The sequence below is a fragment of the Apteryx mantelli genome, chromosome 2, assembly GCF_036417845.1.
Source record: "Apteryx mantelli isolate bAptMan1 chromosome 2, bAptMan1.hap1, whole genome shotgun sequence".
Taxonomy (NCBI): Eukaryota; Metazoa; Chordata; class Aves; order Apterygiformes; family Apterygidae; genus Apteryx; species Apteryx mantelli.
Window position 1 is genome coordinate 171554344 of NC_089979.1, and position 18624 is coordinate 171572967.

Below are 18624 nucleotides of genomic sequence, written 5' to 3' on the forward strand. Positions count from 1 at the left end.
GGAGACTGGAGCATTGTGTGTCAACGACCCACCCCGCGAGGCACCCAAACTGAGGCGAAGAATTTAAAATTCACAAGAGGTCATTTGGGGACTCTTCTCCCTACCTCTGTTTTATGGACACCATGCTATCTGGGATATTCACAGACCTTCAGTATTCCTGAGATTATAACAAGTTGTCCCAAAAACAAGAGGATCTTGAGAGGTTCATTGATATCTGCTACTCCTAGCACAGAAAAGTCATCATGGGACAGCATCATCTTAAAGTCTTGTACATCCTTTATGAACTTCTGTCTAATAAAGACTGGGGCAACCAAAAAGCCTGTTCAGAGTTTGTTCCAGTGAGCTGTGACCAGAAATCAGCTGATCTCCATGGACATCAGCAGCTCTGCCTCGTGGAATGTTTGGTGCCAGTCACCTTCCAGAAGCTCTTTGCAGAGACACCCAAAAAAAATGAGTTCCTAAAACGGCTATAGTGCATTTCGCCTTCTAAAGGACATCTGTTGAGAAGCAAAAGGAACTTGAATCGAATTAACTTCTAATGTGAAATTGCTTTAAACCGGATGAAGGGGACTTTAATTCTAAATGGACCTTCAAGACCATGATCTGATGCAGTTTAAATAAATCACTTACTTTTGTGCCTCCAGGGAGTCTGCACCAGCTTTCCTGAGCATTCCCTTGCAGACTGGCTCTTGGTGCACTTGAAGGCTCTGCATCACGAACGGGAGCTGGGAGCCGGCAGGGGCCAAGCTGCGGCGAAGGAAAGACGGTCGCAGAGCTGAGGAGGAGAATGAAGGGGAGATCCAACAGGAGAAACAGCAGAAGAGAGGGCAGGGAGTTGCTCAGACACAAAGAGTGGATGTGCAGGTGCTTTAGGGTCAGGGAAGGGATAAATCAGCAGTGCCCACAACCAGGGAAAGGGTTGGATGGTTGGGAAAGTATCACAGGACAGGAGGCTTCACTTCCATATCCACTAAATGCATTTCACACATCTCCTTTCAGTTATAGTCAGAGCACACGGCATTATGATTATCACTGATTGCACTGTATTTATGTATATATGTATACATAATATATATGTATAAATTATCTTGACCTCTTTATCAAGACATTAGGAAGAAGAAAAATCCAAGAGGATCTGGTGTGCTTCAGAGGCTGAAAGTCAAAGTACAGAAAGCAAGGGAGCGAATCAGATAGAAGAAGAGAGAAGGTGGGAGACATCATGCGTATTTATTGCTCACTTGGCTCCTGCTTTTAAGAATCAGGAGAAATGTCTGTTGGTGCCCCAAAGATTGCCCTACCCCAGACCACCAAGGTGTTTCATAACCCACCACTCATATCAAAGTTCATAAAAATATACCCCTTCCTCCTCCTGTACATTGCTCTTGCCTAGGGTGTAGGGTGAGGCATGAGGCTGAAGATGTTTCTTTAACCCCCACGGTGCCCCGTAGACTCTCTGAAGAGCAACAAAGTGCTCACGGTGGGATATGAGCCTGGAAAAAACAGGATTCAGCCTCTTCAACCCTCAGCAGTTTAATGGGGTCAGTTATCCCCCCAGATCCAGGCACACTCTGATGCAATGGGAGCTCAAGTGTTACCGTGACAGAGGCCAATGGGAGCTCATTGCACTGAAAAATCTCCATTATTTTACAGCTATGGGGGATTTTTTTTTTTTTTTTTGCAGGGAAGCAAACTGAGGCACGCAGGCAGGGACGATGCAAGGTGCCAAGCAACCACCACGCTGAGGATTTCAAAGGCAGAATCCATCTGTCACCTCCTCAAGGTGACGGGACTATCAAGTGCCTGGCAGCACCAGGAAAGCGCCCAGGAGTCCAGCTCCAGCATCTGTACGCAGGATAAAGGCCTGATTGGATCCCACCGCACGGTTTTGCTCTCTCCCTCTCTCCTACGCTTTATCTGTCCTGCCTCAACAGGCTGTAATTCCTCCGGCCGCGTGCCTCACCATAGGCATGCAGAGCATCTGGCAGAACAGCCCTTCTCTCTCTCCCAAGGTTTCTGAACGCTACTGAAAATGTAATTATGGGCACTTGGCAGCTCCTCTCACGACTCCTCAAGGGTCTTTTTATCTGACCAGCCCAGGGCTGCTGGGCTGCAAAAGTATCTGCAGGCTCAGACGGCCCCAGCTCCTCCAGCCCAGCCCTTGCAGAGCCCGTCGCTTCTCGGGACGTGCAGCATCACCGCGCTCGGAGCAGATCGACGGGGGTTTATATTTCAGCCATAAAACTTTTGTGGGTACTCTCCACCCCGGCCCGCCACCGCAAATTGAAAAGTGCAGCCTTTAATATTCTCTGATGCTAATTCCATGGTGAAGACGGAAAATTCAATAACTTCTGCCTGTTGTAAATTCAGCTAAACGTATTCCACATTCCAGCTGCAGGGTGGAAAGCTCCCTGCCTCCCTCCTTCTCCCTCTCTCCTTTCCTCTCCCTCTCTTTCTTTCCCTTCAACTTAGCTCCAGTCTGTCCCATTCCTCTCCTACGGCCCAAACTGCTCTCTCCTTCTCTGTCTGCAGGGATCAGATTGCGAGACTTGCCTTAACAGATAATCTGAACAGAGATTGTTTGTATTTATTAAAAAAAATGACCTGAGAGGATGAAAGAATTAATACATCCCAGTGTGCCCCTGCATTAAATCTAAGGACTGATTTATCACATAAGACCTTGCTGCCAAATGCAGCACTGTTAATGCACTCGATGCTTGACTGCTGACACTCGACGTCTGGAGAAACGAAGCACTTGGTGGCTCTCTGTGGGAACCGTTGCTTCCTTAATGTGCATGAGAAACCCGATTAGGAGTTCTTCTAGCATGTAAGTTTAACAGTGTAGTGACTAAATTTTATTACCGAGCTGTAGCAGAAAGAGGTTTTGTATGGATAAGACTGCAGTTTGGGTTACAGATGACGAGCAACTGGGGCAAATTGTGAGACGCTAGCCCACATTTCATCCTCTTCTTTACAGTTATGATAAATGTTGGGAACTGGGGTTGTTTGGAGGTTTTTCTGAAGTATTTTTCAGCCTGTTTTGTGTGTCACAATTCAGCAGGCTTCACTGTGCACAGGAGAGCCCTGCCGGGACTCGATAACTCTGCTATTGAGCAAGAGCCCATTAACAGAGGTCTTTGATAAAGCTGGGTGAAAATTTTTCAGCCCAGGGTTTTATTTTCTTGCATTCAAAATCCGAATGACTCAAGGAACAGCAACTGAAATGCAACTCCAGAGAAAACCAGGCAGGTCCCCAGGAGCCCACCCGGCTGGTGGGTTTTCCTGGGCAGCCCACTTGGTTTCCACTCCACCTGGGAGGACGGACAACAAGACCTGTCTTCCCAGGAGTCCATGCAGCAGGATGGTCTCAGAAAGACCTGGCAGTCAGGGCTGTCAGGGTCTCAAAAGCAGTTTTTCATGGCTTACTCATGCCTTGGCCACTTGCTTGATGAAATCCTGCAAAGCTGCCATTCCCAAAATGGACAGATCCCTTCCCAGGCCATCCCATAAAAGAGAATCTACCTTTTCACCCCGTCATCCAGCAAGAAAACACAAGAAATTTAGACTCAAAAGACATACAAAAAACATCCCAGAACAAAAAAAGATCCATGGATTCCTTGTTTTCTTTAGCTGGGTATTAAATGCTTGCTTGGCTTTTTGATGATACCTGTTCAGAGTCTGAAAACAGCTGACTTTCAACCTGGAAAACCAATTGTTATTTTTCCTCACTGACACCAAAGTTGTTCAGAGTTGATGGCTCATAAAAATATTATTTAAAGCTTTGCAAGACTTTGCAAAGCTGGAGCATGCTTGGTCCTGGGTCCATGGATGAGATGCTGCACAGGCTTCCAAACAACGTCTTTGCCGATTTTAGTCTCCTGCCACAGCAAATGCAAATGATTGCTATCGTATTTTCCATGAATCCCTTGGCACTGTGAATGAGGTGACCCTGTGTTTGTCTCTCTTTTTATTGCATTTATCTGAAGCTTTCCATCTGTCTTCACACTCTTCCACCTGCAGCTATTCTGGGTGTTTATCAAACCGATCATCATGGATGAGGTTGTTTTCCCCTTATTTGTGCTGTTTCAGAAGATGTCCAAGGCTGCTCAGCACCCTTTCATGTGCCGGCATGGAAGAATCAAAGAGGGTTGTTCATTTTCTTCTCCAGCTGAACAAGGAACTTGATCAGAAGAAGAAGATCAGAAGAAACCAGCCTATTCACTGAGCAGTTTTCTGGCCGTAGACTGCAATTTCACATTTCCTCCTTCTGGTTGGGAAAGAGTGTCTCTCTCTCCATCACTTAGCACTTTGGGACCAGAGTACAAAAATAGCAAGGATTGGACAATGTTATCAGCACCAGAGACTTTATCATGTTCCACGACATGACTGTGTTGGGCAATATCTCCTGGATTCCCTGACTACAGGGAAATCGCAGGTTTGGATCGACAGCAAGTGCTATTAGCTGTCACAGGATATGGTGAGAAGATGCATCCAAACACTCAAATGCTTAAATTAAAAAAAAAAAGAAAAAGAAAAAGAATCCCTACAGCAGCTATTTGCTAAATATATTATTATTTCTGGTGCCATGTTTGGGATTTTTGTCTCCTGAGCTTGGCAATACTGCAGCTGAAATATATACTGAAATATGATCTGCTTTATCTGCTTACACCATCTATTTCCTCTTTACACTTCACGCAGGCACAAACTAGCAAGCGTTGCCTTGGGATCTGTCTTTCTAAGAGGGAACCGTAAGAGAGAAAAACCTGCTTCCAAGAGATGAGAAAACCAAACAGGCACCGTTTCTCCCCGTGTCAGGCCACTGCATTTACCTGTTGGAGCTAATTTCACTGGTGGACTGGACAACTACGGAGTTACTTAACACAAGCACATGGGCTCGTTCTGTTAAGCAGTTTTCCTCACTGTAAAGAAACTGATTTTCCGCCTCAACAAATTGATTCTTCTAATAAACTTTACCATCCTACAGCCATGGATTTTACTTTTTCCAAGGACAGCCCAAAGCGTTTCAATCATCTCATCCCACTTCTTCCCTGGACTAGCACGAGCCGTAGGAAGTGGCCGTGTCTTCTCCCATACAGCTCATTGCTAATGTCTGAGCCTCAGCACATCTTTCTTGGACTCTTTTAAAACATACTCCAATATTTAGTGCTAATGTTTCACTTGCATATTAATGCCTCAAATTTTATTACCCCACGATCATAAAACCCCAGCTGCTGTTCGCGGCCCCAGCTTTCTTTATTTTACCCTGCTGAATTTCTGGGACTAAGTCCAGGATTGCTTAGTATAGCTAGTCACTTGGTTGGCGTGTGGAGACAGCCCTCTACAGATTGTCGGCTAAATTCATTTACTCGCATGAAATATTTAGCTCAGCTGCCGGCAAGCTGCTGTCCCTTTGCAATGCATTCGCCAGGTCCTGCCCTGCTTTGCTGACCATCCACAGTGACCTGGCCCAGTGCTCAGCCCCAGACAGCCGGGGGGTCACCAGGACCAGAAGAGCCAGGGCTTCAGACAACACGAGATATTCTCCATTGGCTGGTGCTTGTTCGGCGGATGGCACAGCCTTCCCCATCCTTCTCATTTTGGATTTTAGAGACTTCCAGTCCACGGAGCACGGAAGAGCCAGCTAAGTTAGTTTACAGTTAGTTAACAGCATTTGTTAGTTCGATCCCCAAGAGCAGATGAATAGACCAGCACAAAGCTGAGCATTTGACAGTCATGCAACCACTTAACCCCCCATTAAAGTGCTAAATCGTAATAAACCCTTTATCCAGATCGATTTAAACTACTACACCTGCTAAATAGTTAATTATACAAAAGCAGCCACTTCGATCGAACCAGTTCGATCAACTGTCAGCTGAGCTGTCCTGCAGCCGATGAGAAATGGCAAGCGTTGTATTTGTTACTGAGTCGCAGCTGGACCTCTTAGCGTGGGGCTGTGCACGCTGGTAGCAAGAGCCTTGTGATGAGGGAGAGTCACTGCAGACGTGAGAGTATAATAACAGTTTTCTGGGGAGAACAACCCCACGTACAAAGCCTGGAAATTCCCCAGGTTCAAGTCTCAGGTCTCCCGAGTGATTTGGGGACTACCATATAAGGCCAGTTTAAAAGGAAGGGATGGTGTGAGACAAAAGCATGGGACTCTCCTTCTCCCTACCTGCTTCCTGGGTCACCTGCCCTGCTAGTTTACTGGAGACCCCCTATGGACCCCCCCCCAAGCCTTTGCCTCAATGTAACCCCTCTTTGGGCAGGTCCTTCCAAGTCATAACTCAGACTGAAAGGCTTGGTGTCCTGCTACTTTGCTCTTATGTAGCCAGACAGAGACCGGTGATCTTTCCCCCTTCTTTACTCGTAGTAGGTGATGCCCTGGAGTCCTGCTTTTTGACAGAGAGCATGGAGGAGAGGACATTTACAGTCCGGATTTGTCTCTGTTACCATGAAACACATTAAATCAGGCTTTGCCCCCACGTAGTGGCTGGATCCACAGGGGAAGGTTTATCACCCCACTGCCCTGCACCCAGGGTTTATCAGCGGATCACCCCATGGGGATTCAGGTCTTGCTAGTGGCCAAGAGGAGGTGAATGGTGCTACCATGCCAGCGGAGAGGACACGCTGTGTTTTCAGCCTAGCATGCCTAAGGAATCGAACTACTCAGTCTCTTTGGGTTGGGGTCAGCTTACCTAAGAGCCAAGTGTTTGATCTGTGATGACTATCTTGGCTGCCCCCATGGTTAATGGAAGGCAAGGTCAGCATCTCCAGGAGGACAATTCAGCCCATTTTGGGCAGATGTTTGAAGGCAGCTGTGTACAAAGGGTGCATCTTACCAATGAGCACATTTCACTTAAGTATTTGGAGATACAATTTGCCCTGTAGAGGCATCCTATTTATTTCTAGTACTGCTGGAAAAAGAGACATAAGGCAACTCGCTTAGAGCAGAGGCTTTGGTTTTAGACAGGTAAAGGTGGTGGGATGAATCTATCCTCAGTCACTGTCTCTGACACAGGCTGCGTAAACAGGCAAGGCATTGAAACCCCCCATCATCCTTTCCCCCCATTCAAATAACATCCTGGTCCCAGTCGTTCCCATGAGGATCCTAGATGCAGAGCCGTTCTGCCGGATGCAGCAATCTCAGATGTCCCCCGCACTGGCCATTCAAACCTCTTGCAGGTCTCTGAGGGATGTGGCACTTACCCAGGTCGAAGGAGAGCGGCTGAGCTATGTTGTACTGACTCCACGAAAAGTCCTGATGTGGCAGGAGATGCTTATGCAGCTGAATGAGGTCCAGCAGTGTGGCTGCTTGTTCATCAGGCTGAGGCCAAACCATTGACTTCAAACAAGCCACAGGAATGAGCGGAGGAAGATATAGTTGCTACCAAACCAGGCAATGGGAGGACATATGACCCAGAGGCAGGCTGGGCTCGTGGTTAGGGTGTTGAGACGGGACTCAGAAGGCCTCCGTTGGATTCCCCACTCTGCCACCGGCTCTTTCGTGTTACTCAACAGAGATCCTCAGAGCTAAGGGGGTGCCAAGCTCCCACTAAAGCCCACAGAAATTAGGTGTCCCCAGAGGTCTGAGCCAGCCTCAACTTTCTCTCTGCCAGCTCTCCATCTCTAAAATGGAGGTCAGACAACACCTTTACTTGGAAGAGGTTAAAACATTAGAGCTTTGGAGGGAGTACGGTACGTAAACTGATTGAGGAACAACCACAGGGGTCAGCAAGCTACCTGGGAAGCAGCTTTTCTACAGGTGCTACAGACGCAGTTCACAGCTCCCTCCTCTTGGCTATAGATAAATGTCAGCTGTGATTACTGGAGCTGCTGTTTCTGCTTCGTTTCTCTGACAGTTTGGCACACATCTAATTAAAATACAGGATTGATGCTCAGCTTTTTCACACTGCCAGGATTAGTGAAGAAGAGGGATTCAGTCATATGATCCAGCTGGGAAATACTAGCTGCATCCTGGAAAGAAAATGGCCAGGGAACTGAGGGAGATGTTGTTGCCACCAGGTTGAATCCCAAGGTGCAGCTGCTGGGTGGCAGAATGAGCCGTGCGAGAGCGCAATGTGGACCTGAACTTGCTGGCGCGTGTATCCTGCCGCTGGAGACCCATCTGAGAAAAGGTGCAGTCCAGGGGCTAAATGAGGCGTGCTTGCTTTTTACAGTGCTCATTTTTGAGAACATGCCACTTTCTGGGCACTTTCTTTATGCAGGAATCTGAGCTTCAAAGGCAGCCTCCAAACTTCCCCATGGGCCAAAGGCATAGCAAGGAGGAGCGGAGAGGAGAGGAGAAGAGGAGCATTGAGCTCCCCATCACGCTGCCTCCCATGCACAGTGCCCAGTCTTGCCAATCCCTGGTACTGGTGGGCTGTTATTGCACTGAGAGCTTGTGGAGGGAGAGTTATTTCACACCAAAGACATGGAGGGCTCTTGCACATGGGAGCTGAGCCCCTGAGCTGGAGCCCACATTAAACAGGGAGACAACACAGTGAGTGGAGCACTCAGAGGATTTCTTCATCGGGCCGTGTGTAATCTAACTGATTTTTTTTTTTTTTTGTCCCTAAGACACTGTGGATCCATTTCTTGATCGCACTGTCTTCAGTAATCAGCAGACTGGTGTTCATTGTCCATATCTGGGGTGAAGTACGAAGGAGTGGGTCTAATTTTCAAGTTAGAAGCAGACGAGTAGAAGCATCTTATTTTCTGACAGTTGCATAATCACAGTTTGGAGGTTTAGTTGCACCAAGGGTTCAAACCAAACCCCAAATCCAGGAAGGGCTGAACACAGAAGCCCTAGAAGAAGGGAAATGTATTAAAGACAAGAAGCTCTTTCAACCCATTTCTTCTCTGTACCAACACCATTTCTGATACGCCAAGGCCTGTAATCTCACCACTGTCACTAAGCACAGGAAAGCCAAAAGACTGTTATTTATATCAGACTTTTAAAAAAGATTACTTTCCCTCCCATACTGTCTCCTCAGCTGTCCCTACAGCTCCAAACAGATGCTCTATAATAAGAGAGGAGGCTTTGAGTCTGGCGGATTTGCTAAGCAGAAAGTCTGGCTGTCTTTTGTTCTCATGAAAAAGTGGGGAAAAAGTGAAAGCTGAATTTTTTGCTTCTGAATTTTATCAAAGAAATTGATCGTAAAAACCATATGTGAGCTGGTATATCCAGGTGATTGAGCTGAGTTGTTTTTTGGGGGGGATGACTAAAAATAAGATTAAAAATACAATATTTGGTCCATTTCTTTTGATTTTGGCCATCTGGGAAATTTCAAAAAATTGGTCAGCTCAAAAAAAAAAATCTGTGTTGTAAAGAAACAAGCATCCCACAGAAATTTCCATTCTGAACTACAAGCATTTGTATGAAAAATAGAGGTACCAGAGCCCTTAAACATGGTGCCCATTGTCTTGATTTCTTCATGATCTTCTTTTCCATTAGAGGGGCAAAAAGGTCAGGGGCTGTGGCTGTTCCCTGCCCCTCTGGCTATGTCCCAGCCATCTGTGAGCATCACCTCAAACTGGGTGCCCCTGAGGTCTCCGAGCCTCTGTATGATATCTGGGAGTGAATATGGGAAGGCAGCCCCAAAATATAGCAAAGGAGGGAGATGTGGACATAAATAAGCCATGGATACCTCTAGATCAGAGAGGAAGAGAAGGTTTTGACCTATCAGAGGAGGGAAGGTCTGTACGACTTTCCCATCAGGGAATTGGGGGCAAAAAAATCTAATGGGTTTTAAGGTAGGTTTTGATACATTTGCCCAAGGACTCATAGGGCTTGTTGTCATCGATGACCTCTATTCCTATGGAAGAGGAGAGCCAACTAGTTACCTTAGTCTGACATCCTGGGAACAGTATCTAAAAAACAGCTAACACAGAGCTGATTAACAGCAAAGCATCTGGGGCCAGGTTAAAAAAAGATTAATAGCTGAGTTCGTTAAGATTATTTCAGCTAATGTTAATTAAAATGACAGAAGCGGAACGAGAACTTCATTGCCAGGATTGCCTCTCTTTGGCTGATCTTGAGTACAGGGCATAAGTCTTCGTAGTTTAATACGTCTAAGGGTGTCTGATATGCTCTGCAGGGATTTACAAGGAATTAATTTCATAAGGAGGACTCTGCGGTTTGACCCTTGTTGATTTAATTCTGCCATTACATTGTATTAATAATAAATAGAGATTAAGTCAGCTTCTTCCTGCCAAAGCATTCAGCAGGCTGAAGAACAACTGAAATTTCTGACTCCGGGCAAAACTCAGGTGAAAGAACAGGTGAAACCCTCACCCAAAAATAATGCGCTCTCTCCTCGCTCAAGCCACCACTAAATACACTTTTGTAAGTGACTCATCATGCTCTCAATTCAATTTGCGACATAAAAATATAGTTCTTGGCTGACTACAAGAAAAATTTGAGGCTACTTGAATTTTCCTTATATAACACTTTGTACCACCACAAAATGCCATTACACTGCTATAGAGCACTTTACACTTGGCTAAGGTCTTCTCACTGAAGGTCATTTTTAACGCACTCGTATTGATTTCATAAGAATAGGAACACTTCCACCCCCAATTACTGAGGGCTGTCCAAACGGCTGATGGCGAGAACACATAGGTCGCTTGGAACTAGTAGCATCAAATCATTAAAGTCAGGTAAGAAAACAGGAAACAAAATCATCTCAGCAGTCAACAAGCCTTCTGAAAGGGAAGTGTCACGCCACATGGAGACTTGACACTGTACAAAAAAAGGAGCTCCACTGGGCAAATTTTGCGACTGAGAAGGAGAGGGAAAAAGACGCTCTTCAGAATTAACCTCCCCTAGATACTGAGAAAATCAAAGGGCATTAAGCTGTCCACTTGGTAGGCTTGCATGCATGCCAACACACGCACACAGGGCTCATCTGTTTTAGGCAGATCACAACTACTCTTAAATAGGACCTAAGTCACACCAGGCTTCAGCACTAAAGTGGCAGGGAGTTTCTCAGTGACCTCTCCCCCTTTTCCTACTAAAGGTAGAGTTTCATCTCCATCCTGGGATGTCTCTGGTATCAGAAGATGTGCAAGACGAATCCAGGCCCTGTTTTTCCAAATATTCTTGGCTTCCATCGGTGGAAATTCAATTAAAGCAGGAGAAAAGGATTATGTACACTTTGGTTTGATTAAAAGCTCTTTGCGCAGCACACTGCCTACTCATGAGGAAAGCAGTGCAAGGTTTTGAAAAAAAATAGGACAACTTGTAGGTGTTTAAATTACTACCACTTATCTCAGCAAGCGAGATGGTGCCTCTGGAGAGCCTCGCGGACAAATTAGTTAAAGCCTCGTTGCTGAAAAGCGAGCCTTTAAAGACTTCAAAGGGCTGGCTTCTGGCTGGGTAGCTCGGCAGGAGTGCTTGCTGCCGGAAAGCGAGGACAGCCGGGAACAGCCTGTTCACCAGCAGCTCCCCCAGTCAACACAAACTGCCCCCGTGGATGCTCAGCGGCTCTGCTGCCCTGCTCAGCGGGAGGAAGCACTCTTCCTCGCTCTCCCCTGCTGCACAGTGAACCGCAGCAAAAAGGGAGCTGGCGCAAGATAAATTGTCCCATTGAAATGGCTTTGGTTGCGTCCCCTGGAGAGCCCAGACATCAGAGGCCCGGCATGAGTCAGAAATGAGACCGACAGCTCCAGCATGAGACCAGAAGCTGCTACAGCCAGAACATCTGAACGAGGAGGGAGCTGCTGGCTGGAGCCACTGGTGCAGGCAGCGGGGAAGGTGGGGAGCCGCCGAGCTCACACCTGGCAGAGCCCGCTACTGAAAACCAGTGGGTGCAAGAGCTGGATGAGGCCCTCTGGGCTTCCTCTGCAGGAGGCTGCTGTGCTCTCAGCTGACAATGAAGACAAGCTGCGGGTGAGGAGCTCACAGGGATCATGAATCTGAACAGTACAACAGGAAAACTAATGAGCATTGGGGGATACCACCTGGGAGGTAAGGAGAGAGGCATCTAGAAGTGTCTAGCACCATTTGAGATGTCTGATGGTATCTGGGGTTGGACCAGATGACCTGAAGAGGTCCCTTCCAACCTAAATTATTGAATGAATCTATCCTGCCTGGCTTCCAAGCACCATCCAGAGGAGAGTGGGCCTCCAATGGTTCTATGTCCTATGTGACCACACTGTGTGGAGGTCCCAGATACCCACAGGCATCTCAAATGACACTGGAAGGCATCTGCATCATGCCCCACATCTCCTCTCAAATCTGTGTTGCAGACTTAGACCACAGGGAGTTCAGGACATCCCTGTGGGGCTGGAAGGTATGACGCAGACCCTACAGGAGACCCGCATCCTTCTAGAGCAACAGCCCTGCTCCAAATAACGCAATCGACTAATTGGTTCAAGTGTCCCAGACATTAAAACGGTCTGGGGCACTTCTCAAGGGACACACTCCACTGCTGACCACATGCCACTAAGTGCAGGAAAACCACAACACCCTGGGGGTTTGGTAGTCATCAAGCAGAAAGAAAGGCCTGATAGAGATAGGGAGGGGAAGGTGGAGAGGACTGGGGGAGCGAAGAGGATTTGGTGGCTGGAAAGAAAAAAATACTCTAGCAGGGTGTTCATTGGGGTGGTAAAGGCAGGAAGGAAGACCTGAGTGGTAAAAATCAGGCCCTTCCTTGTCAAAAGAGAGCTAAATAGATATTCAGAATATCAGAGAGGGTTTTTCTAAAGTCTGGGCACTCCCGGAGTATACCAGACTTGGTGGGACCTTATTTTGGCTGAGAAAGCCAATCACAGAAGAGACACCATTTCTAAAAACCTTAAAGCAAGTGGGAGACAGACACCAAACCAGAACCCAGGATTTCCAGGTTCATTCCTACCGGGGACAGTAAAACCCCTCATGAACATCATGACCTTGTTACTGACCAAGACCTCCCACCTGCTATAGCTCAGCCTTTAGGGCTCTCTGGGATGAAAACCAGTCCCTTGCTCTCTTGGTTCTTCGAGAGCTTTGGGCTTCACTGTGTAGAAAAGCTTTTGGGATTCATCAGACTGCAGCAACAGAGCACGACTGCAGCCAGCAGCTACAACTCCCAGCTGGCAGCAGCAAGACCTGAATACCCGTCCTATGCTCTACGTAAAGTGAAATAAAGCTGCAGTAATGTTGGGGGCATGTGAGCCTTCCAGATAAGGCAACTGGCTGGCCAAGAGGGCAGGTGAAACACAGAGGTTGACCTCGGTCCTCTGCAAAGCCAGATGGAGTGACCAGGGCAAGGCCAGGCAGAGCGACCACACTTCCTATTGGAGCGGCTTCGCCCAAGCAACGCAGAAGAGGTAGCTCTGGGGACAAGACAGCACACATGGCAGTTCAGCTGTGCAGGATGAATGAGGACTGTTAGGCACTCTGGTCATGCCTAGGGAACGGGGTCACTAGGGCTGAGAAACACCTGCTGGGAAGGTCCCCTTCCTCGTTAGAAGGCACTGATGAGGGGCCATGTTCTGACAGGACCAAGGCAGTGCTGCCTGGCTGCAGGCGAGCTGGGAACCTTTTCTTGCAAACCTGGAGATGCAGGGGGACTTCAGCCTGGGTCCTAGGCAGGTGTGTTCCACCTAGGTCTCCCCCTCAGATCTCTCAGCTCATCCATAGGTCTATACCTCGATGACTGGGGTCACCAGCTGGCACCCAGGCCAAGACCTTATCCACTGAGCAGCTTTTCCTCCTGCAGCCGCTTCTGAGATTCAACAAAGATAACATCAAAGGCTTCCTCTCCTCCCTACCTCACCCTCACCAACCCCAAGCATCTCGGCCTAAACCTCCAAGCCTAGCAGGTTCCCTCACCTTCTCTCAACTTTCTTCTTGCACTCTCATCCTGCAAGCTGAGCCCCTTCCCTCTGCCACCTCTTGGCCCTGAAGGTGAACCAAGGGGTCAGAAGCAAGGAGGGAGATTATTTTGGCATGAAAGAGGACTCTACGCTTTGTGGTTGCTTCGTACCCAGGACCATGGTGAAATAGGGCTTACTCCAGGATTTGTTCCACCTCATCCTCAGCTCTCATCTTCTCATTGCTGAAAAGTTAAACTACAGCAGAGAGCTGAACCCATCTCTCAGGAACCGCATCCCAGACTGCCTTGCAGCTCTTTCAGAAATCTGAGCATAAGGTTTTTGTCCATTGCAATGCAGCTAGCTCTGGAATCTTCTGCTTTTCCAGTATACACAAAGTGACTGTGGGGAGGCGGGAAATTAGGCTGAAATAAATAAATTAAAGCCAGCAGGAGGGGATCGGCATGCTGCTTGAATTAGTGTGGAGGGTAATTGTAAACAACTGGGGAAATGTGCCTTAAATTAATTTTTAGGACCTAATGGGATTTTGCTTGGACTATAGTCAAGAATGAAAAGACTCCGATGGCAAAACAAGGCACTTTGCATAAATTACAGAATCACAGACTCACAGAGCAGTTGAGGTTGGAAGCGACCTCTGCAGATCATCTAGTCCAAACCCCACAACCCCCACTCCCGCTCAAGCAGGGTCACCTAGAGCACCCTACACAGGATCGTGTCCAGGCGGGTTTTGAATATCTCCAGAGAAGGAGACTCCACCACCTCTCGGGGCAACCTGTTCCAGTGCTCTGTCACCCTCACAGTGAAAAAGTATTTCCTCATGTTCAGATGGAACTGTCTGTGTTTCAGTTTGTGCCCGTTGCCTCTTGTGCTGTCACTGGGCACCACTGAAAAGAGTCTGGTCCCATCCTCTTGACATCCTCCCTTCAGATACTTGTACACATTAATAAGATCCCTCTCAGCCTTCTCTTCTCTAGGCTGAACAGGCCCAGCTCTCTCAGTCTGTCCTCATAAGAGAGATGCTCCAGTCCCTTAATCATCTTTGTAGCCCTTCGCTGGACTTGCTCCAGTAGTGCCACATCCCTCTTGTACTGGGGAGCCCAGAACTGGACCCAGCACTCCAGATGTGGCCTCAGCAGGGCTGAGGAGAGGGGCAGGATCACCTCCCTCGGCCTGCTGGCAACACTCTTCCTGATGCACCCCAGGATACCATTGGCCTTCTTGGCCACAAGGGCACATTGCTGCCTCATGCTTAACTTGGTGTCCACCAGCACTCCCAGTCCTTCTCAGCAGAGCTGCTTTCCAGCAGGTCAACCCCCAACCTGGACTGGTGCATGGGGTTATTCCTCCCCAGGTGCAGGACCCTGCACTTGCCCTTGTTGAATTTCATGAGGTTCCTCTCCGCCCACCTCTCCAGCCTGTCCAGGTCCCTCTGAATGGCAGCACAGCCCTCTGGGGTATCAGCCACTCCTCCCAGTTTTGTATCGTCAGCAAACTTGCTGAGGGTGCACTCTGTGCCTTCATCCAGGTCATGGATGAAGAAGTTGAACAAGACTGGACCCAGTACTGACCCCTGGGGGACACCGCTAGCTACAGGCCTCCAACTAGACTCTGCACTGCTGATCACAACTCTCTGAGCTCTGTCATTCAGCCAGTTCTCAATCCACCTCACTGTCCACTCATCCAGCCCACACTTCCTGAGCTTGTCTATGAGGATGTTATGGGAGACAGTGTCAAAAGTCTTGCTGAAGTCAAGGTAGACAACATCCACTGCTCTCCCCTCATCTCCCCAGACAGTCATTCCATCCCATAAGGCTATCAGATTGGTTAAGCATGATTTCCCCTTGGTGAAGCCATGCTGACTACTGCTGATCACCTTCTTTTCCTCCACATGCTTGGAGATGGCCTCCAGAATGAGCTGCTCCATCACCTTTCAGGGATGCAGGTGAGGCTGACCGGCCTGTAGTTTCCCGGTTCCTCCTTCTTGCCCTTTTTGAAGACTGAAGTGACATTAGCCTTCTTCCAGTCCTCAGGCACCTCTCCTGTTCTCCATGACCTTTCAGAGATGACGGAGAGTGGCCTAGCAATAACATCCACCAGCTCCCTCAGCACTCGTGGGTGCATCTCATCAGGGCCCATGGATTTGTGGGTGTCAAGTTTGCTTAAATGATCTCTAACCCCATCCTCCTCCACCAAGGGAAAGTCTTCCTTTCTCCAGACTTTCTCTCTTGCCTCCAGGGTCTGGGGTTCCTGAGGGCTGGCCTGAGCAGTAAAGACTGAAGCAAAGGCGGCATTCAGTAACTCTGCCTTCTCTGTATCATTCGTCACCAGGGCACCCACCCCATTCAGCAAAGGACCCACATTTTCCCTAGCCTTCCTCTTGCTACTGATGTATTTGAAGAAGCCCTTCTTGTTGTCCTTGACATCCCTTGCCAGATTTAATTCCGAAAGGGCCTTAGCCTTCCTCATCGCATCCCTGCATACTCTGACAATGCTCTTATATTCCTCCCAAGTGGTCTGGCCCTTTTTCCACGTTCTGTATACTTCCTTCTTCTGGTTGAGTTTTGCCAGGAGCTCCTTGCTCATCCATGCAGGTCTCCTGCCTCCTTTGCTTGACTTCTTACTCATAGGGATGCTCCAATCTTGAGCTTGGAGGAAGCGATGCTTGAATATTAACCAGTTCTCTTGGACCCCCCTTCCTTCTAGGGCCCTAACCCATGGGATTCCTCCAAGTAGGTCCCTGAAGAGGCCAAAGTTTGCTCTCCTGAACTCCAGGGTTGCAATCCTACTTAGTGCCCTGCTGCCTCCTCGCAGGATCCTGATCTCCACCATCTCATGATCACTGCAGCCAAGGCTGCCCCCGACCTTCACATCTTCCACCAGTCCTTCTTTGTTTGTTAGTACGAGGTCCAGCAGCACACCTCTCCTTGTTGGCTCCTCCACCACCTGTGTCAAGAAGTTGTCACCAATGCTCTGCAGAAACCTCCAGGACTCTTTGTGCCTAGCTGTGTTGTCTTTGCAGCAGATATCGGGGTGGTTGAAGTCGCCCATGAGAACCAGGGCCTGGGATCGTGAGGCTACTTCCAGCTGTCTGTAGAAGGCCTCATCGACTTCCTCTTCCTAATCAGGTGGCCTGTAGTAAACACCCACCACAGTGTCACCCATGCTAGCCTGCCCTTTCATCCTTACCCAGAAGCTCTCGACTCGCTCTTCATCCACCCCAAGGCACAGCTCAATACATTCCAGTTCCTCTTTCACACAAAGAGCAACTCTACCACCTCTCCTTCCTGGCCTGTCTTTCCTAAAAAGCATGTAGCCATCCATGACAGCACTCCAGTCATGCAAACTATCCCACCATGTCTCTGGAATGGCAATGAGATCGTGGCCCTGCGACCGCACACCAGCGGCATAGCCAGTTGTTAACTTGGAAAATCTGTCTCCTCCTCCTCACATCCATCCCCCTCACTGGCAGGATTGAGGAGAAGATGGCCTGGGCTCCCAGACCCTTGACCACCATCCCCAGAGCTCTGAAATCCTGCTTGATGGTCTCCAGTTTGCCCTTGGTGTCATTGGCGCCCACATGGAAGAGCAGCAGTGGGTAATAGTCTGACGCATGGACAAGCCTCGGCAGTCTTTCCACGACGTCTTGTACGCGAGCCCCTGGCAGGCCACAAACCTCTCTAGACAAGAGGTCAGGTCGGCAGATAGGTGCCTCCATCCCCTGCAGCAGGGAGCCACCCTCAGCAGTCACCTGCCACTTCTTCCGGGCGTTCCTGCAAGGCACAGGGTCTGTTGTCCCAGGTACTTCCCTGGCAGCCATGCCCATCTCCTCCTCATCCTGGAGGGCACTGAACCTGTTCTTCAGCTGCAAGTCTTCAGGAGGAGTAGGAGCCTTTCTCCTCCCACGAGCAGTGACCAGCTTCCAGCCTTCTTCTACGGTGTTATGATGTACCGTTTCACACGGCACAGAGCCCTCCAGCAACTCCACTGCTGTGGGGGCTTGGGACTCTCGGAGCTGTATGGTCTCCAAGAATACCCTGTCTATCTCCTGCTCATCTTCTCAGATGCAACGCAGCCTATTGACTTCATCCCGTATCTCCTTTACCTGATGGCATGACTCGTCAACAGCAGCACACCTTCTGCAGAAGAGCTATCAGCCCAGGCCTCCCGGAGAGGTCCCAAGCACTCCCTGCAGCCTGAGACCTGCAGAGCTGCATCAGCTGTCAGAGGGTCTGTCTGGGTCGAAGCCTCGGACACAGCTGATGCAGTGACTCCAACAGCTACCGGGGAACGTGCTCTGCGGCGTGTCATGACCATATCTGAGGAAGCGTACACTTCTGTGGTTGGAAATGAAGGTGCCTTCTTGCGCCCTGCTGCACAAACTGCTGCGCACACTGCTGCGTCTGTTCGCTGCTGGGGAAGAGAGGAGAATCGCCAACCTCTTTGCATTTCCACTTATAAAACTGGGGTGATATTATTCTTGTGGAAAGAGGTGTTTTGAGCAGTTTGACTCCCCCTGACAGAACGGCTTCTCTGAAAGAAGGGATGGCGTGTTTTTGGAAGGGAAACGATCTTAAATGACAACCACAGAGCCCAAGAAAACAATGAAACAATGAATATGGTCTTCAGGATTAGTCTGTAGCCAAAGATCCTGAAAACTCACCCTGGAAAACACAGAGATTGTCTATAACACCTATTGCAAGCAGCAGCCTGGTGCTAAAATGGTTTATGCCCTCTGCATTTTGGCTCCAGTAGCAGTGAAGTCTGTGCACCCTGTATCTGGGGTCAATATCTCCAGTGTCACTCATGGTT